The 25,537-nt window shown below is 34.9% G+C and overlaps 1 protein-coding gene across 1 annotated transcript in view; it reads left to right on the top strand.

Annotated features, from left to right (window-relative positions):
• Positions 1 to 25,537, top strand: part of THEMIS (thymocyte selection associated) — a gene marked incomplete at its 3' end in the record, with an annotated part of 158,230 nt that overhangs the window by 73,018 nt on the left and 59,675 nt on the right. The gene's annotated exons all lie outside the window — the stretch shown is intronic.

Below are 25,537 nucleotides of genomic sequence, written 5' to 3'. Positions count from 1 at the left end.
GGAGCTTAAGTAGTTTATCTGGCAGGCAGTGGTTCTCTGGTGTGTGGAAATAGTGCATTCTGCCCTGGCAGATGTTGTGCGAGCAGCTTGGGGAAACAAAGCAATTAGTAAAACAAAGAGAGATGCTGTGTTTACTCTCTATACTCAGGAATGATAGCAGCCTCAGGCTTCAAGGATGTGGGTATGGAAATACATTTAATTCTACATTTCAAAGATTGAATTCTGATTGTATGCTGGGGAAATCCAGTAAACATCTTCAAACTCAATCTCAGGAAAAGATAAAACCAGCAGAAATTTCCTTTCCAGAAAAATCAATTTTGAAGGAGTCATTTTGAAACTAAACTAAACAACTGTTTCCAAATAATGTTGATTAACAGGCTGCTATTAATATGCAGAGTGCCTGACTTCTCCTGTTTAATATATTTTTATTACTGAATTGAATGATGTGAGAGATGGAGTGCTGTTGTCATTTTTAGTGGGAAGCAGAATAATGTCCCATCCCTCTACCCCCATCCTCTCACCCCCACCCAAGGTGTCTATACCTAAGCCTCCAGAACTGTGAATATGCTACATTGGTTAGTAAAAGAGACTTTGCACATGTACTTAAAATTAAGGACCTTGAGATGAGATTATCCTGGATTATTCAGGTAGGTCCAAGTTAATCACAAGAGTCCTTAAAATATCTTTCTCACTTAAGGTCAGGGTCAGAGAAAGATGTGACTACAGAAGAATTTTAAAGAGATGCAGCATTGCTACCTTTGAAGATGGAGGAAAGGATCATTGAGCCAAGGAATGAAGATGGTCTCTAGTAGCTAGAAAGACAAGGAAGCTTTCTTCCCTAGAGCCTCCAGAAAGGAGCACAGCTCTGCTAACACCTTACTTTTAGTCAATGAGACTCCTGTTGAATTTCTGACTTATAAAACTCCAAGACAATAAATTCATATTGTTTAAGGCACCAAGTTTATGTTACAGCAACAGTAGAAAGCTAACATAGGACATAAAATTGGGAGGGAGGAATAAATAAAAACTTTAGATAGAAAAATCTGTATTTAAGTTAGGACTTGTTTTGCCGGCAAAGTGGCTCTTTTTCCCTTTTTCCTTTTAATGAAAGTAGTAGCTCAGGTACCCTTGGAGAACCTCAGGGTATACAGCTAGGCTTCAGGGACAACTGGAAACAGGATCTAGAACACAGACAGAGTGGGTCTTCCTTTTCATCACACATTGGACATTACTTCTGACAGTTCCTGCATCTTGTAGTTTCATCACTAGAGAAGAACATAATCTCTTTGTTTAGTTCCAATTTTTAAAAAGGGAAGGACTTTGGATCACATGCCCATCTCTTGGTTCAATCAATTCATTGGCTGCCCCAGCTACAGCCAGGATTGGTGGGGAAGGGAATAAGGACTAGTTGTCTCAAATAATAGAAATATGTCTCAAATAACAGTATGTGAAGGTCTGGAGATATAAAAAAGTAGATGCCTATTACAATCAGAAAGGAATAGATCAAAAATCCTAAACTTCTAAGAAACCATTTGTAGAAAACAATAAATTTAATAAATTTAAAATGCCCTTTGAAAGAATGTCAAATGAAAATGATCTACGCGTTTTATTAGAGAAACTCACAAAACAGCAACGTTTCATCTAGGTTACTGCTTGGAAAAACCTTCAGTCCTCCTCCTATGTTTCTCCTTTACTCTCACACTACTGCCACACTCACAACACCTCCGACACCAGATGCATGGAAATTTTCCCTCAGCAAGCGATTCTTTGACACCAGTTGGGTGTCCTGCAGGTACTTAACTCAATTCAGACGCTATCTACCTGGAGATAACATCAGATCCCACAGGTTAAGAGCTCAGTCCCACAGGTTAAGAGCTCAGTCCCGCACGACTGCTCCCCACTTCAGATGCCAATTGCAAGTAGTAGGTCCTCAGGTTACCGACAGCCTCTGTCTGACTTGGCTGCAAATCAGAGGTCCCCAGGACCCCCTCCTCAGGTTCCATTAATTTGCTAGAGTGGCTCCCAGAACTCAGGGAAACACCTACTTACATTTACCAGTTAAAGGATATGATACAGAATACAGATGAACAGTCAGATAAAGAGACTTGAAGGGTGAGGTCTGGAAGGGTCCCGAGAGCTCAGGAACTTCTGTCCCATAGAGTTAGGATACACCACCCCCCTGGTGTGTGGATGTGTCCACTAACCTGAAAGTTCTCTGAACTGTGTACTTCTGGGAATTTTATGGAAGTTTCCTCATGTAAGCATGATAGATTATTAACTCCTTTTCCAGTCCTTCTCCCCTCTCTGGAGAATGGGGATTGGGGCTGAAAATTCCAAGCTTCTAATTATGGCTTAGTGTTTCTGGTGACCAGCCCCAATCCAGGAGCCATCCGGGAGCCCACCCAGAGTTGCCTTGTTAGAACAAAAGACACTCCTATCACCCAGGAAATTCCAGGAGATTTAGGAGCCCTGTATTAGAAGCTGGGGTCAAAGACCAAATATTAAAAGAGAAGATGTTCCTAGTGCTCTTATCATTTAGGAAGTTACAAGGGCTTCAGTAGCACGGTGCCAGGAACCAGGGCCAGAGACCAATACATATATTTCCTATTATCTCCAGCTACTAAAAGAAAACAAATGCAATCTTTGACTAAATTCATACATGTAGGATTCCAGATCAACTTAATAATTCCGAACTACTTGTTTATTTTTCAGGCCCTGTATGGATTCTTGTGTCTAGCTCTGCGTCCCACTCCTAAAGAATATTGATTACCTAAACTTTGTTAAGATATTAAGAGTTGTTTGTTAAGACGTTAAGAAGTCCAGGAGCCATTTCCTTCTGTAAATGGTTTAGGGAACTGAGTGAGAGTCTAAACTTGAATGACTTGGTACTAGATGATATTAGTTATTTTATACATTTAAAGAGCTATTTTGTGGCAAAGATTGCATTCTTATTTTCCATTACAACACTAGCTGAGAGTGAAAGGGAGGACAATTTTGGAGTAATATGTTGGAACTTATTTCTTATCCCTGAAGAGGGTTCAGCAGAAGCTAGGAAACCCTAGGCCAGTAATGGTGTCAGGAGGTTCCTGCTTGGTTAAAAGTTTATCAATTGATTGAGAATCTATGATTCTTTGTTTATGATAAGTTTCATAATTTCTGGTGTGGTCGATAAAGAGCTATATTTTCTCTGAAATCAGTTCAAAATGTCAGAGGATGCTATAATTTACCTGTGTGCAGACCTACTGACCTCCTTATTTTCAACAATTTTTCTCACCATGAAGGTAGGACTCCACTTAGTAGATCGTTTTTGAAATTTAAACAGATGCCCTGTCAGTTTCTGCATAGTGTACTCGAAAAGTCTTGCAACCAACCATTTCTTATGATCACAATGTCATCCTTTTATATATTTCTTTTATATTTCTTCTGATATCTACATTAAAGCTCTTCTATTTATGTATGCGTTTGAAGTGGTTGGATAAGACTTTTTTTTAGCACTTTGCAGGCAGAAAGCAGCCACTGAAAACCAGCCTCTAAGGTTTTGGATTGTATATGGAATATTGCTTTAAATTCAGAGAACAATTTGTGACGGTTATTCAGGGTTTAACTATTCAAACTGACTTAGCTTATTAAAATACCTTATTACATATGTAGAGAAGAATATCAGATACTTCATTATGTAGTTTACTTTTGTCTTCCTAGTGTCATTAGCTTTACTAGATCATTTCTTGCATTTCACAACTGGATAGTTGTACGGGCTGTCTAATTAAGAAACTAAATGTACTCAGTGTTAGACAAATTCACTTGTAGTAGGTATCCATTGTCGGTTATGAGCCCTACACATTCACCTAAGAAGTTTAGAAATTAAGACTATCTGAGGACAGGTTGTTGGAACTAGGATAAATAGAAAGAATTGTTTTCCAAGGTAAGATTGTCAACTGTTCTCTAATACCTAAATAAGAAAAAGACAACTGTAGTAGAAATTTGAGAATTGTGGTTTGGATATAAGCAGGGGCAGATGAGATGGGGGATGGATTTCAACAGAATTGACTGCACACTTCCAGGCCCATGAAGTTTGACATTGAGGGATTTTATTCTTGTTTTTTAAATGTGCTCGTTAACGGTTTGGGAAAATAATGTATGAAGTCTAAAAAAAAGGGATGAGAATGTACCAAGAGACCCTTCAAATTTCCTCTTAGGCTTATAACAATGTAAAAATAGTACCTTTAAGATTTGTGCATTCTGATACTTGATCAGATGAAAACAATATTATAAAGTGACTAAATAAATGAGGCTGGGCCTAAAATTCTGTTCTAAATAGCAATGTTGTGGGGTAAACACTCCTTCCCTGGTGGTTTGTTTCTGTGTCAGAATTAGTTTCAGATAGTTTGAAAGAGCATATTCTCGCTGGGGTTTTTGCCTGTCGTGGATATATATGGCTATGACTTCTGAGTGCCACACAGGAGAAATGTAACTTCTGCATTCTCATGAAAAAGTCTATAACCAGATAGAAAAACAAACCTTTGGTTGAAAGATGAGATATTCCACTCCTTCGGAGACTGCATCTGGGACCAGAAATCTTGCATTTCACTAACTCTGGCCATTTAATGCCCAGGTGTCCACTTTGCTGCCAGAATTTCTAGATTTTGTCGGAGAAGAACACCCATGGGAGACATTAAGGCAAAGAGCATGGGAGGCAGTTATGGGAAGGTACTGTGAATTGAGCAGAAAACAAACCTTGTACCAGAATTAGAGTGAGAGCTGAAAAAGGCAGAAGGAAAGCAATAGTTTCTGGAAAGTGCAGAGAGAGAACACTTCAGCAGCTGCTGCTGGGTGCTAAGACTCATTTCTGATCTGGTGTGACAGAGTGGCTGAAAAGTGGTAAAGATACCCACACTCCTAGGCTAAATCTAGATCTTTAGAGACATCCACTCATTTGTTGTCTATAGCATATAGTCCCAAAGGGTGTGATTTGTTTTTGTTTCTGTTAACCTGATGTGGTGTAAAGACATTAAGCATGTTTGGATTTGTTACCAACTTTGCAATTCTGAAGACTGATGCCGGTCTATTCTTGGTGTGTCCTCTTGGTCTAACATAGAAGCTGAAAGTCTGTTTCCCTGTGAATAGAGAAAATTAACATTTCAGCCATTTTCAAAGACCAAAGGCAAAGAATGTGAAACATAGACATACTTAAAAAATTGGGGGTTTAAATCCAAATAACAAGGAAAGTTAAGGGAATCTATGATCTTACTTTAAAAAGACAAATTTTAACTTTGAGATACAATTTTAGCATACTTTAGCAGATATTTAAGCTGTTCTTAAGGCAGATTACTACATCATGATTTTTGAATTGCCTGTGGCTTGTGGTCTAGTAAATGGCATTAGCTTGTAAACAGCCAGCTATAGTAGGAAGAAATGAAAAAGATGGGAGAAACAGGCAAAGGATAAATAAAGGAAGTGCTGAGTTGAAAATTAGCCAAACTCAAGCTCCAACTGAAACCTTGCAGGTAGAAATCTGTGCCCAATGGGAAACACAGAATATTTATAAGTTCTTTTTGTGCTTTTGGAAGTGGGAAGGTAATCAGAACTTTCAAACTTTTACTCTAGTTATGACATGTACTACCTTAATACTTCTAGCTGAATAGCCGAAGAATGGTTTAGATGAGTTTTAAATGAAAAATAATTGGTTAAAGTAAGACATTAGAAAATATTGCCTGATTTTAAGGGAATTACAAGCATTAAGTGAACAAGCTATCAAACTTATAAAAAATTTATTTTCTCTAAAGAGCTTTTGTCCAGAGAACATTGTTTCCATTCTGGGGTGGTTGAAATACACTCCTGCTTGGAAATACTTGAATGAATCAAGAATTTACCCGTCTTTGAGCTTTTTACCAACTGAGAATGCTCTCACTGGGGGAGTGAGGAAGGGCTGATGAAAAACATTAGTTAATATTGTTCCTTGCTTCTCTCTCCCATCTTTGGAGTCAAGAACTAAAATACCACCAAATATGTGATTATTATATTTTCAGTGTTAGTATTACTTTTTGGCTCCACAAAAAATGTAAATTAAAAAGTATTTATTTTTCCAGTGGATTTGCAAAATCATTGAATGAAATTTGGAGTAAATCATTTCACATTTAATTTTTGGCCTTTACAAAGGTTAGAATAGTTTTCACTTTCTTAAATGTCCATAACCTGTTTAGAAATGAGCAGCCATAACAGAAGACTCAGCAGTTTGGAATGTTCGTTGCACAGTATGTATGAAAGGAGGGCATTTGACTTTCCAACTTCCTATAATCCCTATAGTGATTTTAGTGTCTAGAATCTTTGAGATGAGTGTGGGCTCACTAGGTATTTAACTGCTGTTTTTTGAGCTCACTACCTTCATTTTCTTTAAAATTTTTTTAAAAATCCAAAGAGTAATTGGAGAAAGCTAGAGAAGGTAAGTTCCAACTGGTTTTGCAGTTTCCAAAACTGATTTATCTGAGTTTTTCATTACTATACTTATCGGTTCTGAATTTATTTTAGAATAAAAACCTTGCCTCGAAATAAATTAAGAAGACATAAGCTATATATTTGAGCAAATACGTTTCTTGCAAGTCAACCATGACTTTTAATCACTGATGTCAGACCTACATAAATGAGAACATATGCTTTGCTCTGCAAACCAAATTTCCTGTGTAAATGTTAAGATAGAAAATGAATGTAAGATGGTTCTGAAAGAATGCATAAGATAAGCTTCCAAAAATTAGTATTTTTTTCAAAAAATTTATAGAGAAAGAAATCATTCACACAAATGCATTATTTGAGGGCAAACTTTCAACCAGCCTTTTACAGCATTAAATTATTTTTCATTATACTTCATCCAGACTCTAACTTTAATATGATCATGATGTCCTGGTCATGCTGATCATGATGAAAAACACTTCTAATAAGGCAAATTGCTTTTAGTTATTTTGTAAGACATGCCATCGCTTACGACTTTTACTATGAACCAAGTACATAGCTAATTTTAAATCTGATGAGGAGAGGAAAAAATTAGGAGAAATCTTATAAAATCAGAAGGCCATTGACTAAAAAATTAGCCAAAATGGAATAATTTTATATATCAAAGACCACAAGAACTGTATAATAAGTCTATCATTATTTATGCAGATACAAAATGTAAAAGGGCTGATTGTAAAATTATGGAGGTAGACAATATATAGTGTAAGAGATAAGAATGGAATTTTAACTTGTGATATTGTGCTTATTTAGATGACTAAGCTTTACATACCGTTTGTCCTTAAGGGAAGTTTGTTGTTTTCAAATGTTTTCCAAATATTAACTAATGTTTAAAAGGTATGCAATTACCAGTTGTGAGATAGGATAAAACACAAAGTCATAAGAGGTGTGTTCCTTTATTTGCTGTCCAAGGATAGGAATTGCCCTACACAAGCTATTTTTCTCCTCATTGTCTCTGGTTCCAGCTTCTTCCCTGAGCTGTAATCATTTCTGCTTTTTCCATTCACACTGGACTCTTCTCCAGCCAAATTCTCTCTCACAGGGTTGTCAGGCATCCTGTGTTCAATAAAATTTTGCAAGGTCTATGATACAGACAGCTTCGGGCTGTATCAGTAATTTAAAACCCTCCTGCCCATTACTGAGCTCTTCCTCTGTTGCTGATATTATGCTAGGTGCTTACAGGTATTATTGTCTTATTTAATCCTTCACACTGCTTCATGAAATGGGTCCTGTTATTTTTTGCAGGGGAGGTAATTGAGGCTGAGAAGTATGTAATTGTCATGGTTACAAGTGACACTTGGGTTGCCAAATTTTATGGTCAATCCTTAGTTCGCATATTATTTAGATACTAAGCAGTAAATGGCACAGTTGGATACCCCCTACTTTATGAAATTGTTTCTTTGTCTTCTGGAAAATCATGCCCTCCTGGTTTCCTTATGCTGCACTGGTTGAATTTTCTTTTGAACTTCTTGCTGCTTCTTCCTCTGTTCTTCCTCATATCTAAATGTTCAAGTGCCTTGGAACACAATCCTTAACCTCTTCTCTATCCATGCTCACTTTTTAAGTTCCCATCTATACTCACAAATTTCTCATTTTATACATATAGAATGCTCAGTAGAATTAGTCATGTATAAGGATTTATTAAGGAAAGCAACTGGAAATGATCTGTTTTTTAAAAAATCTATTTAAATGTGCTTGGATGTCATCTTTTAAGGAAAGTTCAGTCTTTGAGAGATGCCAGCCTATAACAGTGTGTCTGGTCTATAGCAGTTAACACTTTTCACATACTCTAGAAGATGTCAAATGTCAGGAAAGTGATGACATAAAAAAAGACGGTTCCTTCTAGCATGTTATTCTTGTAAATGTGGGTTTATTGCGCTCAGGATTTTTTTTTTTTTTTCTGATCCAGTAATGGGAAAAAGCTGGAGAATACCTTGAATTATCTGAGAAGTTAGAATTTTAGGGAAGGTCTAAGGCCATTTCCAGCATCAGCAGAATGTTCTTCAGTAACAATTCAGGTTTAGCTGAAATAAACTTCAGGAACTAGAACTAAGACTAGGACTAGGACTAGTAATTCTGAAATTTCCCATCAAGTCAGTGATAACACTGACTTCAGGAACTAGAACTAAGACTGAAATAAACTTCAGGAACTAGAACTGAAATAAACTTCAGGAACTAGAACTAAGACTAGGTCTAGGACTAGTAATTTTGAAATTTCCCATCAAGTCAATGATAACACAGATCCAGAGAGAGCAAGAAGCCTTTTCTTCATTAAGGGAGCTATGGACCTATAAAAGGAAAAAGGCTAATAAGGATTAATGGGTAAAGGATCTCAGAATAATGGAAACATTCTTAATAAGCCAAGAAAAATCAAAGCACATTACTGATACATAGAGGAAAACTAGAACTATATAATTGCAATAAAAGATTGAGGAGAAAGATTTAAAAATCTATTGGCTTGCATTTCTTTAAATGTTACTCTAATTGTGCATTGTACATACAATGCTTTTAAATTATTTATATCAATAATTATTTTTAAATGTTAAAAATAATTATTGTAATTGTTTATACTTATTTTAGTTCCATAGATACAAAGCCATAGTTACGTGCCATTTGCTGTGATAAGCACTGGGGCCACATTAGGTGAATGAAATGCAGTATCTGTGCTCAGTGGACTTTCTGTCTAATGTATTAGACACAGGAAAACAGACAATTACAGTATGGAAACTGGAGAGAAGAGTCCTATTAGGGGGCCAGTATAGGGATTTGGAAGACAGCTTATTAAGATTTCCTATTGAAATGTGGGATTGAGCTCAGAAAATGATATTTAATGTCTGGGTTGAAATATGTAAGTTTAGACAAGTAGGAATAGTCAGATGTAAAGTGATGTTTAGTGTGATCTAGCCAGAAGGAACATCCTGTGTTGGCAATAGTATGGAGACATAACCTTATCAGGATCTAGGAGATGCTTAAAATGGCTGTAGCAAAAAAGTGATTAATATGAGGGTAGAAGACCAAAGAGGGTCAGACGTAAAAGGTGGATCATTACCTAATTTCTTAGCTCAGGGTTCACAATTTGTTCAGTTCACTTCTTAATCACTCTGTTTCAGATGGAGAATGAGACTTTCTCTATACCGACTTATTAGTTTTCCTGCCACACCATGCTTTCCCAATGGACAGAACTCAGTTTTCATGTTACTAGACCTATCTATTACCTGGTTCCACCATCAGGTGATTACATGATTGTGGACCTCTCTCTTCTTAGCTAATTTCCTAAGGCTTGTTACCGTGTTCTTGGAGATGTCACCCACCATTCCTGATTTTTCCTCCCTTTAATCATTTATTTTTTTCTGTTTTTCCAAGAGGTACTTTTTTTGTTACTTTCACCTCTTCTTTGACAATAAACTTTGGTGCCCCATGAAACCCACAGCTTAAATGTTTATCTTAGCACTTGAAACAAACTAGTACTCATTTTCTCCTTATCCTCCTAACTGTTAAAAAGAAATACTGCATTTCATTGTTTTAGTATACCAAAAAATGAAGAAAAACAAAATCAGTTGTATTCCATATTTAAGAAAAAAAGACTGGTCCTTTCTAAACTGCTCTGTTTTTTAAGGAATTTGGACATTCTAAAGAGAAAAAATGGAGGCTATTGTAGGGTTTCCAGTTGGGAAATACAATAAAATTTCTATTTTAGATACAAAACATCTAGAAAAGGCAAGTTTATAGAGACAGAAAACAGAGAAGTGGTTGCCTAGGATGGGGGGTAGGAGTAGTGATGAAATGCAAACAGGCAGCATGGGGGAACTTTCTGGGTGATGAAAAAGTTCTAAAACTGGATTGTGGCAATAGTTGCACAACTATAAATTTATTAAATTCATTGAATTGTACACTTATAATGGTGACAACATCAATTATACCTCAATAAAGTTATTCAAATGTCTATTTTAGAAAAACACTCTAACTATAAAGCAAATAATCCAATCAAATAGAAGCAGGGAGACCATTTAGAAAGCTAAAGTACTAATATAAGAGATAGAAGATGATTGCCTCTGTGATTGAAAGAGAAATATTCAAGAGAATTTTAGGCGATGCTATCTGTAAGATGTGTGATTGTTGAAATGTAGGGAATAAGAAAGGCACTGTGTAAGGAAAATATCCAGACTTCTGACATACGCATCAGAGTGGATGGTGATGAAATTCATTAACTCAGGAACACAGGACATAGGTAGAAGGATGGTTTTGCAGGGAAAAGGTGAGAGTTTATCTTAAAGTATGCTCAGTTAGAAATATCTGTGAGATGAGGTGTCTGGTGTGAAGTTAACAACGGTCTGTAGCTTGGGAAAGAATTCCAGGCTGACGTTGATGATTCAAGTGTCAGCAAATATAAATGGTAAATGAAGTTCTGTGAGAGGATTATATGAAGCTGGAGAGTGTGTAGGTCATGAGGAAAAAAATGGACTTCTGTGAGGAAGTCCAGCATATAAGGGACAAAAGCAGTACATAAAAAGCATAAAAATGAACAATTGGAGAACTTTATTAACTAAATGCTTACAATGAATTAGTCACCATTCTGAACTTTTTTACATTGTATGGACTCATTTAATTCTCACAAAAATCCAGTGAAGGTAGTCCCAAAATTATTATCTCAATTCTACAGGTGATGAAGGCTCATCAACACTGTGTAACTTTCCAAGACCAAAAGCATGGATTATTACCCTTCAGGTAGAAATAATGAACAATATTTAAAGAGACTCAATGCCATTGAAAGTACTTCTGATTTTAGAATCAAAATTCAAACCACGACTGATTGATGCTTTTATTTTTCTTCACAAAAAATTGTAGAAATCATCCATGTACTTAATTTGTACATAACTTAGAGTTTCATGGGATTGTAAATTGTCAAAGGCAAATTTTCTGAAACACGGCATCCTCTGTTAAGGAACCTCCCTGATGGAGGCTCCTTTCCTGGAACATGGCGGGTTGTCACTGTGTAAATAAAGGAAGCTAGAGAATGGTGACCTGGGAATAAGGCACTGATGAGAGATCTCTAGCTCTAGCTCTATCCACTGCACACACTTAATTAGCCAAAGAAAAGTATAGTCCATGTCTAATTGGGGTGAGAAAGTGTAACCTTCCTTTATTCTTGGAAGTAGAAGGAAACCTGATACTAGTGAACAATACAATGACTACTATACTGTCTTTAAAAACATTAATCACATTTAATCCTCCTTCTGTATTTCTTATCTTTCCAAATGCCACTACCATCTACTGAGTAGCCTAAACCAGACACCTAGGAACAATTGTTTTTTTTCATCTTCCCACTTTTCAATCATTAACTTTATAGATTCTACTTCTTTAATATCTCTTAAACAAATATCGCCTTACTTCAGGTCTTCATCATTTCTTGTATGGATTATTGAGACCATCTTTTAACTACATTTGATTCTCGAACAACACAGGTTTGAATTGAGTGCATCCACTTGTATGCAGATTTTTTTACAGTAAATATAGTAACCTTTATTTCTGGTCACACTATATTCAAATATATTATACAAATCACTGATATACTGATCACTGTAAAGGGAAAATCTTACTGAGTAACTCTTCTGCTCTCTGTGGTTTTCCTTTGAATTTTTTATCATCTTTATTTCTAAAGCCTTCCTCCTCTCCGTACCTTGCCTCACATTTACACTTCAGCCATACTGAATTTGTAGTTTGCAAAGACTTGATTCTTTCCTGAGTTCCCAATCTTTGAAAATGGAATTTTATTATTTTTATTTTTTTAACAACTATTCATTGGGGACTTACTAAATTCCAAATAGCTAATTAATTCTCATTAAATCCTTTAAGTGTCCCTATGAGTGTTACTCTTATTCCTAATTTATAGACAAGGAAACTGAAACTCAGAGAATAACTGCCCATGGATGGACCTGAAAAATGTTATGCTTAGGGAAATGTCAGGCACAGAAGGACATGCACCTCATTATTCTACATTTATGAAGTATCTGAAGTAATCAAATTCATAGAATCAAAGAGTGGAATGGTGGTTGCTAGTGGAAGGAGGGGAAAATTGGAATTACTAATCAATGGACATAAGTTTCAGTTAAGCAAGATGAATTCTGGAGATCTGCTGTATGATGTAGCACCTATATTCAACAATTTTGTATTATACACTTAAAAATATGTTAATAGGTAGCCCTCTTGTTAAGTGTTCTTACCACAATAAAGCAATTTTTCACTTAACTTTTCATGGGACATGTTACAATTGGAGGATTGAGTAGGGGAATGACATAAACTGACAACATTTTAAACTCATTCTGACTTTTGTGATGCTGTTAGACAGTAAGGGAGCAAGGATGGAAGCAGGGAGAGCAACTGGGGGACATGCCTCCATAATGCTGTCCTGAACCAGGGTGGTAGCAATGGAGGTAATAAGAAATGGTGAGTTCTAGAAGTATTTCGAGTGCAAAGCCAAAAATATGTTTCTGGGTTGCATTTTTCCCTCTTACTTTCAATAAGGAATCTTCATCTTATAACTTCTCTACTGCTGACCTTTTAAATTTAGCTTATTTCTACCTGGGTTCTCTTAATAACATAATTTTCTTCTCTTGGACTTTATATGGGCATAATTCTCTTTTTAAAATATTGAAAATTTAATCTTAGATGGCTATGATTTAAAAAAACAAAAAAAAATCTGGAAATTAGGAGAACATGATTCTTGTCCTGGCTCTGTTACTAATTTGTCATGTGATCTGGGATAATCTTAGCATCCTTGACTGTACAATAAGGTTGGAGCAAATAATCAGTACCATTTCTTTGAGCTGAAGTATTCTACAAATCTCTGATTCCATATTTATACACTGGTCAGTAAAGAGTTAAAAGTAACTGAAAATCTTCATTTGAGTTCCATGAAATATCAACAGGTTGCTTTGCCATTCGTAAATAATTTTAAAGAGAAGAAACTGAAGTATCCAAAAATAAGCTTATGGTATTTTGGGGGGATGGTGGTCTCCCTGGTGACATTGCCTATAAGAGAAGCCCTTATCTGGAATGCTTGATTTAATGGGGCCTGTTTGGGCTTATTAATTCTGCATTTAGTAAGATTTGGCCCCTGTTTTCTCTTTTCTCTTTTTGTACTTCTCTGGGAAGATTTTCCCAGGAACTGCCTTTTTCAGAACCACCCTTCCCTATTTCAGTCCTGCACTTCCAAAACCTGTTTTATTGTGGTTGTGTCACTCCATTAGACATTCATACAGCAATATCTCCATCACCTTTTTATCTGCTTCATCTTAAAGTTTCCCTGTATTTGACACCCTTCTTGAGATTCCTTTCTAGGGCTACCAATTCCATCCCCATGTTGCCCACTAGAACCCATTCTTTGTGTGTAACTTGTCTTTGTTCTCACCTAGGTCATGCAGTGCATCTGCTTCTGTGCAATGGTGCAGCCTAGTCCTTCCAGATGCTAACTTAATTTGTTTTCAAAGGAATATAACAATATTGTTTTCCCCATCTCAAGGGTGTTACATTTGTGACTTTATTTGGCATTGAGAGACCAGAATTAAGACACTAAGAGGCTATGGAATGTAAGGCAGAAATAGCTTGTTCTTGCAGATGGAAAGAAATTTACTCCCATTTAGCTAAAAGCACAAGACCTTCCTAATCAAACATTTAACATCATGACCAGGGCAGGGAAAAAGTATACTTGCTTAGTTATAATTGGTTCAGCTCACAGAAGTGGATTTCTCATTGTCTGTGCAGCTACAGGAAATATGGTTAACAAAAGCACATGTCAGCCTGATTGAAGCTGTCCTATAAAGCCCTGCCAGACCACTCTGTACAACTGTTATTTCCTATTATGAAAACTAAATCTTGAGTCATGGTTAAAAGGTAATCAGTGTTCAAGAGAGTGGTCTGTAGAGGTAAGCAGTAATTAGGATTTGATTGGCAACATAGGCTTTTCAGGGAATAGTTCAGAATGAGAAGCATTTTGAGAGAGCCAGAAAGAATTCAAAATGATGATTCTCAAAATTTTCCTAACATTAGGTTATCGATAAATATGTTACATAACTTTCAAGTTGTGTCTTTCCTAGCAACTATAATAATAACACAAAGTGGTTTTGTGTATTCCATCTCATTTGACCCCTATAACACAACTTTGTGATATAGGTAACATTATCACCATTTTATAGCTAAGGAGACTTGCCCAAGGTTCCCAGTTTGCAGTCAGTGTCAGGGTGAGCCTTTCTTCTTGCTCTCCTGTCAGCAGAGCCCCTGTGCTTCTTATGTTCCCATGATGCCTCCTGGAAAGGTAGTGTATGAATGCCTCTATCAGTTTTTTGCTGTATTGTTCCTTGCATGGAATCCATGTTGATTTTTCCATCATTGGCAAAACAGAGCAATAGTACCTTCATCGCAGGGTGATTGTAACGACAAAATCCTAAAAAATAACACATGTCTAAAAATTAACATATCGAAAGGGACTTACTATGGCCTCACCTAAAAGCTCAATTTCAGTTGTTTTATATGCAAATTTCATGATTTGAAATAAAGTTATTTCCTTTAGGTAAAAGGCATTGTGATGAGGTACATCAGTAACTTAAATTTAGAAGCAAGCACATATTTGTTTTTATATAAAAATGCTGTTGCTACACATTGTTGGAGAGAGGGATGTTGTAAACCATTTTCCTCTTTGGATCTGCACTGTTTCTGTAGTTCTGTGTGCTAACCAGAAGAACAAAGACTGTGGTAAGCCAATACGCTTGGATTGTATATTGGCGTTGCTACCAACTTTTCTTTGAACTTTATAAGATTAATGACTCTCTAATTCTGTTCTATCTTCCTCTGAGAGAGAGCAGATCTAAGCTTCTGGGCATTCCTCACTTTACTTAGGAGAATTTTCCAGTTCAGACCAAGTAATGAAGTTATCTTGGCCATAGTTTCCTTGGAATTCCTTAGCATTTTATTTTTTATTTTACTACTTTACTTGCTAAAATTAATATTGATATACATATCTCCTTTGTTAGACTGGCATAGTCTGTGCACCAAATGCCATAATTCAGATGAGTGTATGACTGTCCTCAAAAGATGCTAAATAAGTCTTTGTCTAGGGTTGAACAAGAGAACAAATTTTCAAGGCACTTGAAATATCTACCAGAGAAAAACACTTGAATTATATACAGAACTCATGTAGTTTCAGTGCAAAACTAAATAACTTTAGGACTTATTTCTAAACTACATGCTAATCATACTCAATTATTTATCAAACTGTCTATCAGTTGGAATATGTAGGTATAACAAAACAAAACAAAACAAACAACAAACAAACAAAAACAACCGTAACCCAGGATGGTCAGGCCATGTAGGTTATTACAGGCTATCGAAAGGACTCTTTTTTTTCTGTGACTGAGATAGGGAACCACCAAAGGGTTTGGAGCAGAGATGTGGTATGATATGACTTATGCTTTAAAAGAATCACTATGGCCCTGAGTGGGCCCAAATTATTAACATCAGCAATGCTCAAGATACCAAAGCTTTGTTTCTACAGTGTGACCTAGATATTATGACCATTTAATTATACTTTTGAAATTTATTTGAAAATATTTTTACTATATCAAAATAAATAGTCAATTTTATTTCTCTAATATTTTGTCATATTCTGGGCAAGCAGGTAGAGGGTAATGAGGATTAAGTGAGGTAGACTTGTCTGAACAGAATTTATAACATACAAAAATGTATTGTCTATTCAGTGATAAAAAGGGAAAATCTCTGCTGACGTGATCATTTTTGTTGTATCTTTTCAAGAAGAGACATAGGAATAAAATGTAAAAAGAACTTATTTTCAATTAGGATACTACAGTCTAAAAATATATTTTAGTACCATGTTACTGCCAGTAAATGATTACTCTCAAAAAAGTTCATGTAGTTCAGACTAAGACAATAATTATGAATATCACTGATTTCTTTCATGAAAATGTCAATAATGATGAAGACAGCATTTTACCTTTTTTCCCTTTACATTAGTCTCCTAAACTTTTATTATTCAATAATAGAGAGTTGTAGAATCAGGAAAGGTCGCTAGACTGTTTAGCCTCAATCCCTAGATCTGGTTACTGGAAGGCAATTCTCTGTGAATGCTATTGTGCTACCACAGGGTCCAGACTTTCTGAGGAAAGACCAATGGCAAACTTGGTTAAAGGATAATTGAAGAACAACCATGTCCTGGAATATAGAGGTAGTATATTGCTTCAGAGGGATTATGAGACTTCTCTTTCCTGTACATATTCGCTTATATCCCAGAGTAAAAGTCTCTCCCTATTCAGAGGGGAGAATGGACCACTGTGCCAGCCAAATCTCTGAGTGTCACGCTTTTGTGAGTCTGTGGTACAATCCCTCTGTATGTGTAGGGTAATATCATGTTGCCATAGCCTTGCCAGTACTAAGATGCTCTGTAAATGATAAACTATGTTCTGATCCGTAGACTTTGTATTTCCTGTCAGGATATCTGTCTATCTCTCTGTCTATCTATCTATCTATCTATTGATCGATCAATTGATTGATCTATCTACCTCCCTACCTATCTATCCATTTACCTACCATTTACCTATCTACCCACCTATCACATTGGTAGTCTGACTTCTCATCTTATAAGTAATGTCTCAGACCCATCACAATTTCAGATTAAACACTGATGTGTTCCCTTCATGAGGCTCATGCCATAGTGATGTTTGTATTGATGAGGAATGAGAGTCATTTTATGATATTAGTTGTCAAGATATTCTGTGTCATTTGTTCTCTATGGTACATTCAAAAAAGTGATCCCAGAAATAATGTGTGTATACATATCGAGTTCTTCACACACACATACTTGCAGGACTGTTCAGATGGATAGATGAAAACATTTCCCTGGCTGTGATGATGAGTTTAAATTTCACTGAAACATAATAGGTTTAAGTATAGATATGATATCATATAAAGAACATGGTGACATGAGCGCATCAGAGTGTCTTGCTGGCATACTCGGTGGATTGGTGATCTCTGGAGCTTTTTTTTTTTTTTTTTTGCATGAGTAACTATGCAAGGTTTTTGCTTCCTGGTTAAAAGAAGGTGATGTGGTATGTATGGTATACATGTGTTTGTGTGTATGTGTGTGTATCTGCATGCAAGGGTGATGGAGAGAGCCAGAGGTAAATGAAACAAGAAAGGTAGGAGATTTAGAATATGAAAGGGATAACCTGATATCTTATATTTTGATTGCCACAACGGGTATCACAGCTTCAAGAAGATGCAATGCTGAATAATTGCTGATAGTTGTTTTCAATAAAAGTCCTAGTGATAGGGCTATTCCTAGAGAGTGTGTGGAGTCAGGTCAAAGAATGACAAGTCCTACAAAAGGAGCTTTTCCAGAGAGCTGCCAGATTGGTGTAACAGTGGTAATGCTCTAAGAATGAGGCTTTTTCTTTTTTAAAAAAAAATTGCTTTATTGTGGAAAGAAAACTTAAGAGGGCTTCCTATTAACATATTTTTAAGTGTATAATACAAAATGGTTGAATATAGGTGCTATATCATACAGCAGATCTCCAGAACTAATTCATCTTGCTTAACTGAAACTTATGTCCATTGATTAGTAATTCCATTTCCCCCTCCTTCCACTAGCAACCACCTTTCCACTCTGATTCTATGAATTTGATTACTTCAGATACTTCATAAACGTAGAATAATGAGGTGCATGTCCTTCTGTGCCTGACATTTCCCTAAGCATAATGTTTCTCAGGTCCACCATGTTGTCACAATTTCATAGGATTTCCTTCTTTTTTAAGGCTGAACAGTATTCTGCTCTATGTATAGACCATATTTTCTTTATCCATTCATCTATCATTGGGCATTTAGCTTGTTTTCACATCTTGGCTATTATGAATAGTGTTACAATGGATATGTGAGTGCATATATCTCTTTGAGATCCTGATTTCAATTCTTTTGGATAAATATCTATAAGTGGTATTACTGGATCATATGGTAGTTCTATTTTTAATTTTTTGAGGAACTCAAAACCCAGTGTGCCACTCTGCTGGCTGTAAGGTTGCTGGCTTTCACATCTACTGTGATTGCAAGGCTGCTGGTTTTCAAGGCTACAACAGAGCTGGGGAGAGAGAAATAGGACTAAAGCAAGTCAAGACCCTACAAAGCACACTGTTCTCATCAAAATTCAGTCATTTTTCTTGAATAATGACTTCTTGGATTCTTGCAAAATATTTAATTAATCTCTAGAGTTCTTAGAAAGTTGATTCTGATGATTTTTGCCAGTGTTCATTGCTTTTTTGGATGAGTGCAGTTTGGAGGTCCTTAGTCCACAATTCCTAACTGTTGATCTTGGGCAAATTAGTTAATATCATTTTCCCCTCAGTTTTCACATTTGTGAAACAGGGATAATAACATGCCTCAGAAAAGTTGTTGTGAGTATTAGGCAAATCCATTGAGGAAAAGCACTGACAATAGTACTTGGCACATAACACCCAATAAACACTGACCAACAAGATCAGTTACATTCATTTTAAATACATAAGTTCAGATATTAACAAACTTATCCTTTTTAAAATTTTGGTTTTATATTTACAATATAATCACATTTTATTTTTTCTGAATTCGTTTATCTGGGTAGATAGATTTATAGATTATATTATACAAAGTTTCAGACCACAGCAGTTGCTAATGTTTTACATTCCATTACATTGAATATTCCCTAAAGCTTTTTGAAACAATAATAGATGGCCAACCTATTGGAGATATTATGATTATACTTACTGTTCAAATATGTAGGCTGAAAAATCACACTAAAACAGGGTACTTACGCCTTTTGTTACTTCAGAAAAATAAGCCTGTTACATTTATTTATGTACTTTTTTCCAATGTGATTTACAAAATTGCACTTTTTGAGAGGATTGTCTCAAGATGAAAATATAAAATTTATAATATTTTATGAGATACCTAGCTTATCAAGTCATTAAGTTTTTATGAAATATTTTAATGACAAACAAATATGCTTCCTTAAGAGATCTCCTCCCAAGGGTGAGTAGATGTTAGAAGATGGGGCTCTTTCAGTGACTTAAATGTCAGCAAACTTGAGCCTGTCAGAGAAAGTAAATTCGAATTACATGAGTGGGTTTAATATACAATCAAAATGGATAATTTGGAATATTTAGCAATAATAATTATCTATGAAAAATCATCAGTTAGTTGCTCTCTATTTTATAAATATATTGAGCATAATAGTCATGTAAATATTCATTTCATGTTTTTCTTTGGGATGTACATTTTTAGTCAGTATTCTCAAGGCTCTGATTTTTGAATAAGCAAGCAAAGATGCCTATGTTTGTTTACCAGATGTTCTTCATCTTTAAGACTCAACTGAGATATTTTACTTATTAAATTTTTGAAGTATTTTTATATGTTAAAGATTACATCAAATCAGATCTAGGGGAGATAAATACACTTCACACAAAACTTTCTAATTATATATCATTCTGAAAAAATATTTATTTCTTAAGAATCAACATTTTTAATATAATCATTTTTAATTTCATGTAATCTTTTCATGTGTACCATGGATATTTTATATATATGTTGATATTGTGTGACTGCCTTTGCTATTTGATCGTTTGGAAAGAAAAATGCTTTCATAGGTAAACCCTATGATAATTAGACTCTTTTAGTTTTTAGTACCAAAAAATTCATCCCAAACTGGCTTTAGTCCCTTTCTCCTCTCCTCATCTCTGTGGTTGACTTAAAAACCAGTCACTTTGCAGCCATCAGAGGGGCACACTAAAAATGAAGGGATGGAAAAAGATATTCCATGCAAATTGGAACCAAAGAGAGCAGAGGTGACTATATTTATATCAGATAGATATATTTATCTGAGCTTATATATCAAAAAATTAGACATTAAGTAAACAATTGTCACAAGAGAGACAAAGAAGATCATTACATAATGATAAAAAGATCAGTTAAACAAGAAGACAAAACAATTTTAAATATATATATATATATATATATATACCCAACATCAGAGCATCTAAATATATAAAGCAAACATTGACAGATCTGACAGTAGCAATAGACAGCAATACAATGATAATAGGAGACTTAAATAACCCACTTTCAATAATAGATAGATTACCCAGACAGAAAATCACTAGAAAATCACAGAAACAGGACTTGAACACCACTAAACACCAAATGGACCTAACAGACATACACAGAACTTTTCACCCAACAGCAAGTAGACTACACATTCTTTTCAAATGCACATGGAACATTCTCCAAGAAAGATCACATGCTAGGTCGCAAAGCAAGTCTTAACAAATTTAAGAAGATTGAAATTATCTCAAGTATATTTTCTTATCACAATGGAAATAAACTGGAAATCAATAACAAAAGGAAATTGGAAAATCTCACAAATTAGTGGAAATTAAGCAATATACTCTTGAACAACTATTGGGTCAAAAATAAATTAAAAGAGAAATTAGAAAATATTTTAGACAAAAATGAAAGCACACCAAAATGAGATACAGCAAAAGCAATACTGAGAGGGAAGTTTAAAAACACCTACGCTAAAAAAGGAAAATCTCAAATAAACCACTCAATTTTATACCTCAAGAAACTATAAAAAGGACCAACTAAGCCAAAATTAGCACAAAGAAGAAAATAATAAAGATTAGAGCAGAAATAAATTAAACAGAGAATAGGAAGACATACAAAAAATCAATAAAACTAAGAATTGGTTTTTTGAAAAGATAAACAAAATTGATGAACCCTTAGCTAGACTAAGAAAACATGAGTGATTGCTCAAGTAAAATCAGAAATAAAAGAGAAGATATTACAAATGATGCTACTGAAATAAAAATATCATAAGGGACTATTATGAGCAATTATAAACCAACAAATTGGGCAATTAAATTCCTAGAAACATACAACCTACTAACACTGAATCAAAACAAATAGAAAGCCTGAACAACCCAATAACAAATAAGGAGATTGCATCAGTAATCAAAAACCTCCCAACAAAGAAAAGCAAGGACTAGCCAAGGATGGCTTTGCAGGTGAATTTACCAAACATTTAAAGAAGTATTGGGGGCTTCCCTGACGGCACAGTGGTTAAGAATCTGCCTGCCAATGCAGGGGACACAGGCTCAAGCCCTGGTCTGGGAAGATCCCACATGCCACAGAACAACTAAGCCTGTGAGCCACAACTACTGAGCCCGTGTGCTACAACTACTGAAGCCCGTGTGCCTAGAGCCTGTGGTCTGCAACAAGGTAAGCCACCGCAATGAGAAGTCCGTGCACCGCAACGAAGAGTAGCCCCCACTCGCCGCAACTAGAGAAAGCCTGCACGCAGCAACAAAGACCCAATGCAGCCAAAAATAAATAAATAAATTTAATTAATTAAAAATAAATAAATAAAGAAGTATTCATACTAATCCTTCTTAAACTCTTCCAAAAAATAGAAGAGAGAACACCTCCAAACACATTTTATGAGGCCAGCATCACCATGATACTAAAGCCAGACAAAGATACCACAAGAAAAGAAAACTACAGGCAAATATCCCTGATGAACATGAATGCCAAAAGCCTCAATAAAGTATTAGCACACCAAATTAAACAGCACTTTAAAAGGGTCATGTACCATGACCAAGTGGGATTTATCCCTGGAATGCCAGAATGGGTCAACATATGCAAACCAATCAATGTGATACACCATATTAACAAAATGAAGGAGAAAAATTGCATAATCGTATCAGTTGTTGCAGAAAAAGCATTGGCGATATTCAAGACCCTTTTATGACAAAATTCTCAAAAAATTAAGTATAGTCAGAACTTAACACAAAAAAGACCATAAATGAAAAGCCCATAGCTAACATACTCAGTGGTGAAAACTGAAAGCTTTTTCTCCGAGATCTGGAAAGTGGGCAAGGTTGCCTACTTGTCAATAAATGGTGCTGGGAAAACTGTGTATCTACATGCAAAAATTAAATTGGACTCTTAGCTTTTACCATACACAAAAATTAACTCAAACTGGATTAAAGACTTACATGTAAGATGTGAAACTCCAAAGAGAAAGCATGGAGGAAAAGCTTCTTGACATTAGTCTTGGCAATGATTTCTTAGATACGATACCAAAGGCACAGGCAACAAAAGCAAAAATAGACACACAAAAAAGTGAGACTTTCTACATAGTGAAGAGGCAACTTATGGAATGGGAGAAAATGTTTGCAAGCTATATATCTGATAAGAGCTTAATTTCCAAAATATATAAGGAACTCCAACAACTCAATAGTTAAAAAAAAAAAAAAAGACGATTTAAAAAATGGGCAAAGGACTTGAGTAGACATTTTTCCACAGAAGACATACAAATGGTCAATAGGTATACAAAAAGGTGCTCACATCACTGATCATCATGAAAATGCCAATCAAAATTACAATGGGATATCATCTCACACTTATTAGGATGACTATTATAAAAAAGAAAAAATATTACATATTGTTGAAGTTGTGGAGACATTGGAGCCCTTGTACATTATAGTGAAAATGTAGCTGCTATGGAAAACATTATGGAGTTTCCTCAAAAAATTGAAAATAGAACTACCATATGATCCAGCAATTTCACTTCTGGGTATATATCCAAAGAAAATGAAATCAGGCTGTTACAGAGATATGTGCATTCCCATTTTTGTTGCAATCTTAATAACCATGATGTGGAAAGAATCCAAATATCCATTGACAGATGAATGGATAAAGAAGATACATACATACCATGAAATATTATTCAGCCTTAAAATAGAAGGAAATACATGAATTTGTGACAACATGGATGAACCTGAAAGACATACAATGTGAAATAAGTGAGTCACAGAAGGACAAATACTCTTGATTTCTCTTATTGAGGCATCTAAAGTAGTTAAGTATATAGAAGTAGATAATAGAACAGTATACCCAGTGATGGGGGAGGGGGATATGGGGAGTTGCTCAATGGATAAATGTTAAAACAGATGCGCAAACTCCAGTGATTAATGTACAACATAGTGGCTATAGTTAATAAGGTATTGTTTACTTAAAAATGTGTTAAGAGGGTAGATATCATGTTAAGTGTTCTTAACACAAAACAGCAACAAAAACAAAGGGTCACAAGGAAACTTTCAGAGATGATGAATATGTTTACTACCGTCATTGTGGTAATAGTAACACGAGTGTATACCTATGTCACACTCATCAAGTTGTATGTATTGATTATGTGCAGCTTTTTGTATACCAATTATACTTTAATAAAGGTGGAGAGAAGCAAAAAAGAAAGAAAGAAAGAAAGAAAAAACTAATCTGGTTAGATGAAGTACTGCCTTCTGTAACTTACTAAAAATAAAATGCAACTGCATGCTCTGTACAATATAGAAAGTGAAACCTTATACTCTGGTGATTTTGTTTCAAAGAAAAAATGATTTATATAAGACAAAAAAGATCACTGTCTTGGTATACCTTTAGCATTCTGCCTGTTCTATGTAAAGGTGCTGGCAAATTTTAAAAGTTTAAACATGTAAGAAATTTTCAAATTTTATCTGATAATTAGATTCCTAGAAAGAGATGATAATCAATAAACATATTAAATGTAAATGGGTATACATGCCAATAAAAGGCAGAAATTCTCAGACAATAAAAAATAAAGACCCAACTATTATCTACAGAAAATATATTTTAAATATAATAATTCAGGTTGAAAGTAGAAGAATGGAAATATGTATTCATTGGTTATACAAATATCCACCATTGGGAGTGAGAAGCAGTTAAAAAAGGAAAAGTTCTCTCATTTCTAAATCTTAATTTAGTCTCAAATTCATTTCTTATATTCTGTGCTATAGGGAAAATTGTGAGAAAGCATTTTTCTTTTATATTTGCTTCTGTTTGTTATATAGTGCCAACTGATTTGCTACTTTGGATCATTAGCTTATATTATTATTATTTCAATTATTATTACATATATTATTTATTACATATATTATTATTTTACTCCCTCAATAATTCCTCCAGCATTAAGAATGCATTGAAATTTCTACATTCAGTGTAGGTACATACTCAACAAAATTCTGGAAAGCACCCCATTAGTGTGTTTGCATTTGTGTATTTGTCAAGTTCCCACCTCTGTAATAGTAAATTAAACAGCATTCCTACAGTCTTGATTTCATGACAAATAGATTCTGATAATTAATATGTTAGGAAACCTAGTTGCTCCTCCAGAGACAATTGCAAAACTCATGGATGTCTGTGTCCTTTCCACATATGCTCTACAGTAAAAGAGAAATTTTTAATGAATTATCCTACTCAGAAAGTTCAAGTAATATTTTTTAAAAGCCAGCCCTTTTATCATGTAAATAATTATTAATTGAATACACGATATCAAAGAATCTGTGGGTAACAGAGCATAGCCCTAGCACAGTGGTGTTTATCCATCATCTGGTAAGCAGCACTTACCTTCTAGTTCTTGATCCAGCACTAAATAAATTTTCATAGTCTAAAAGAAAATTAACATGCTATTCTCGAAAGAGCCAAAATTGTTTTTTATTATTTTTATTAAAAACATAATTATTTGCATGATGATTTAGTCCTTATTAGGTTATGCTATCATATATCTTTTCTCTGTTTTGTATTTTAAGGAAAAAAATCTTCAGATTTAAAATTTTCTTCTCCTTTAAAGATACTCTATTGAAAATGAAAAGAAAAACCCCAGTCCGAAAGAAAATATTAGAGACTCTTATAGCTGACAAAGTGTTCGTATCTGTTTTACATTCCAAAAAGTTACAACTCAACAATAAAACACACAAACACAATTGAAAAAAAAGAGAGAGAAAAAAGATTTGACCAGACATTTTACAAAAGAAGTCATTTAAATGGTCGATAAATATATGAAAAAATGCTCTACATTTAAAATCATCATTATTAATAGTTAAATCACTATGAATTTCCAAATGGCTAAAGTTAGAAAGACTAATGATAT

The sequence above is a fragment of the Grampus griseus genome (assembly GCF_964374135.1).
Source record: "Grampus griseus genome assembly, chromosome: 13".
NCBI classification, from domain to species: Eukaryota; Metazoa; Chordata; class Mammalia; order Artiodactyla; family Delphinidae; genus Grampus; species Grampus griseus.
The sequence above is the reverse complement of the archived record's forward strand: the minus strand, read 5'-3'. Positions and strand labels throughout refer to the sequence as shown.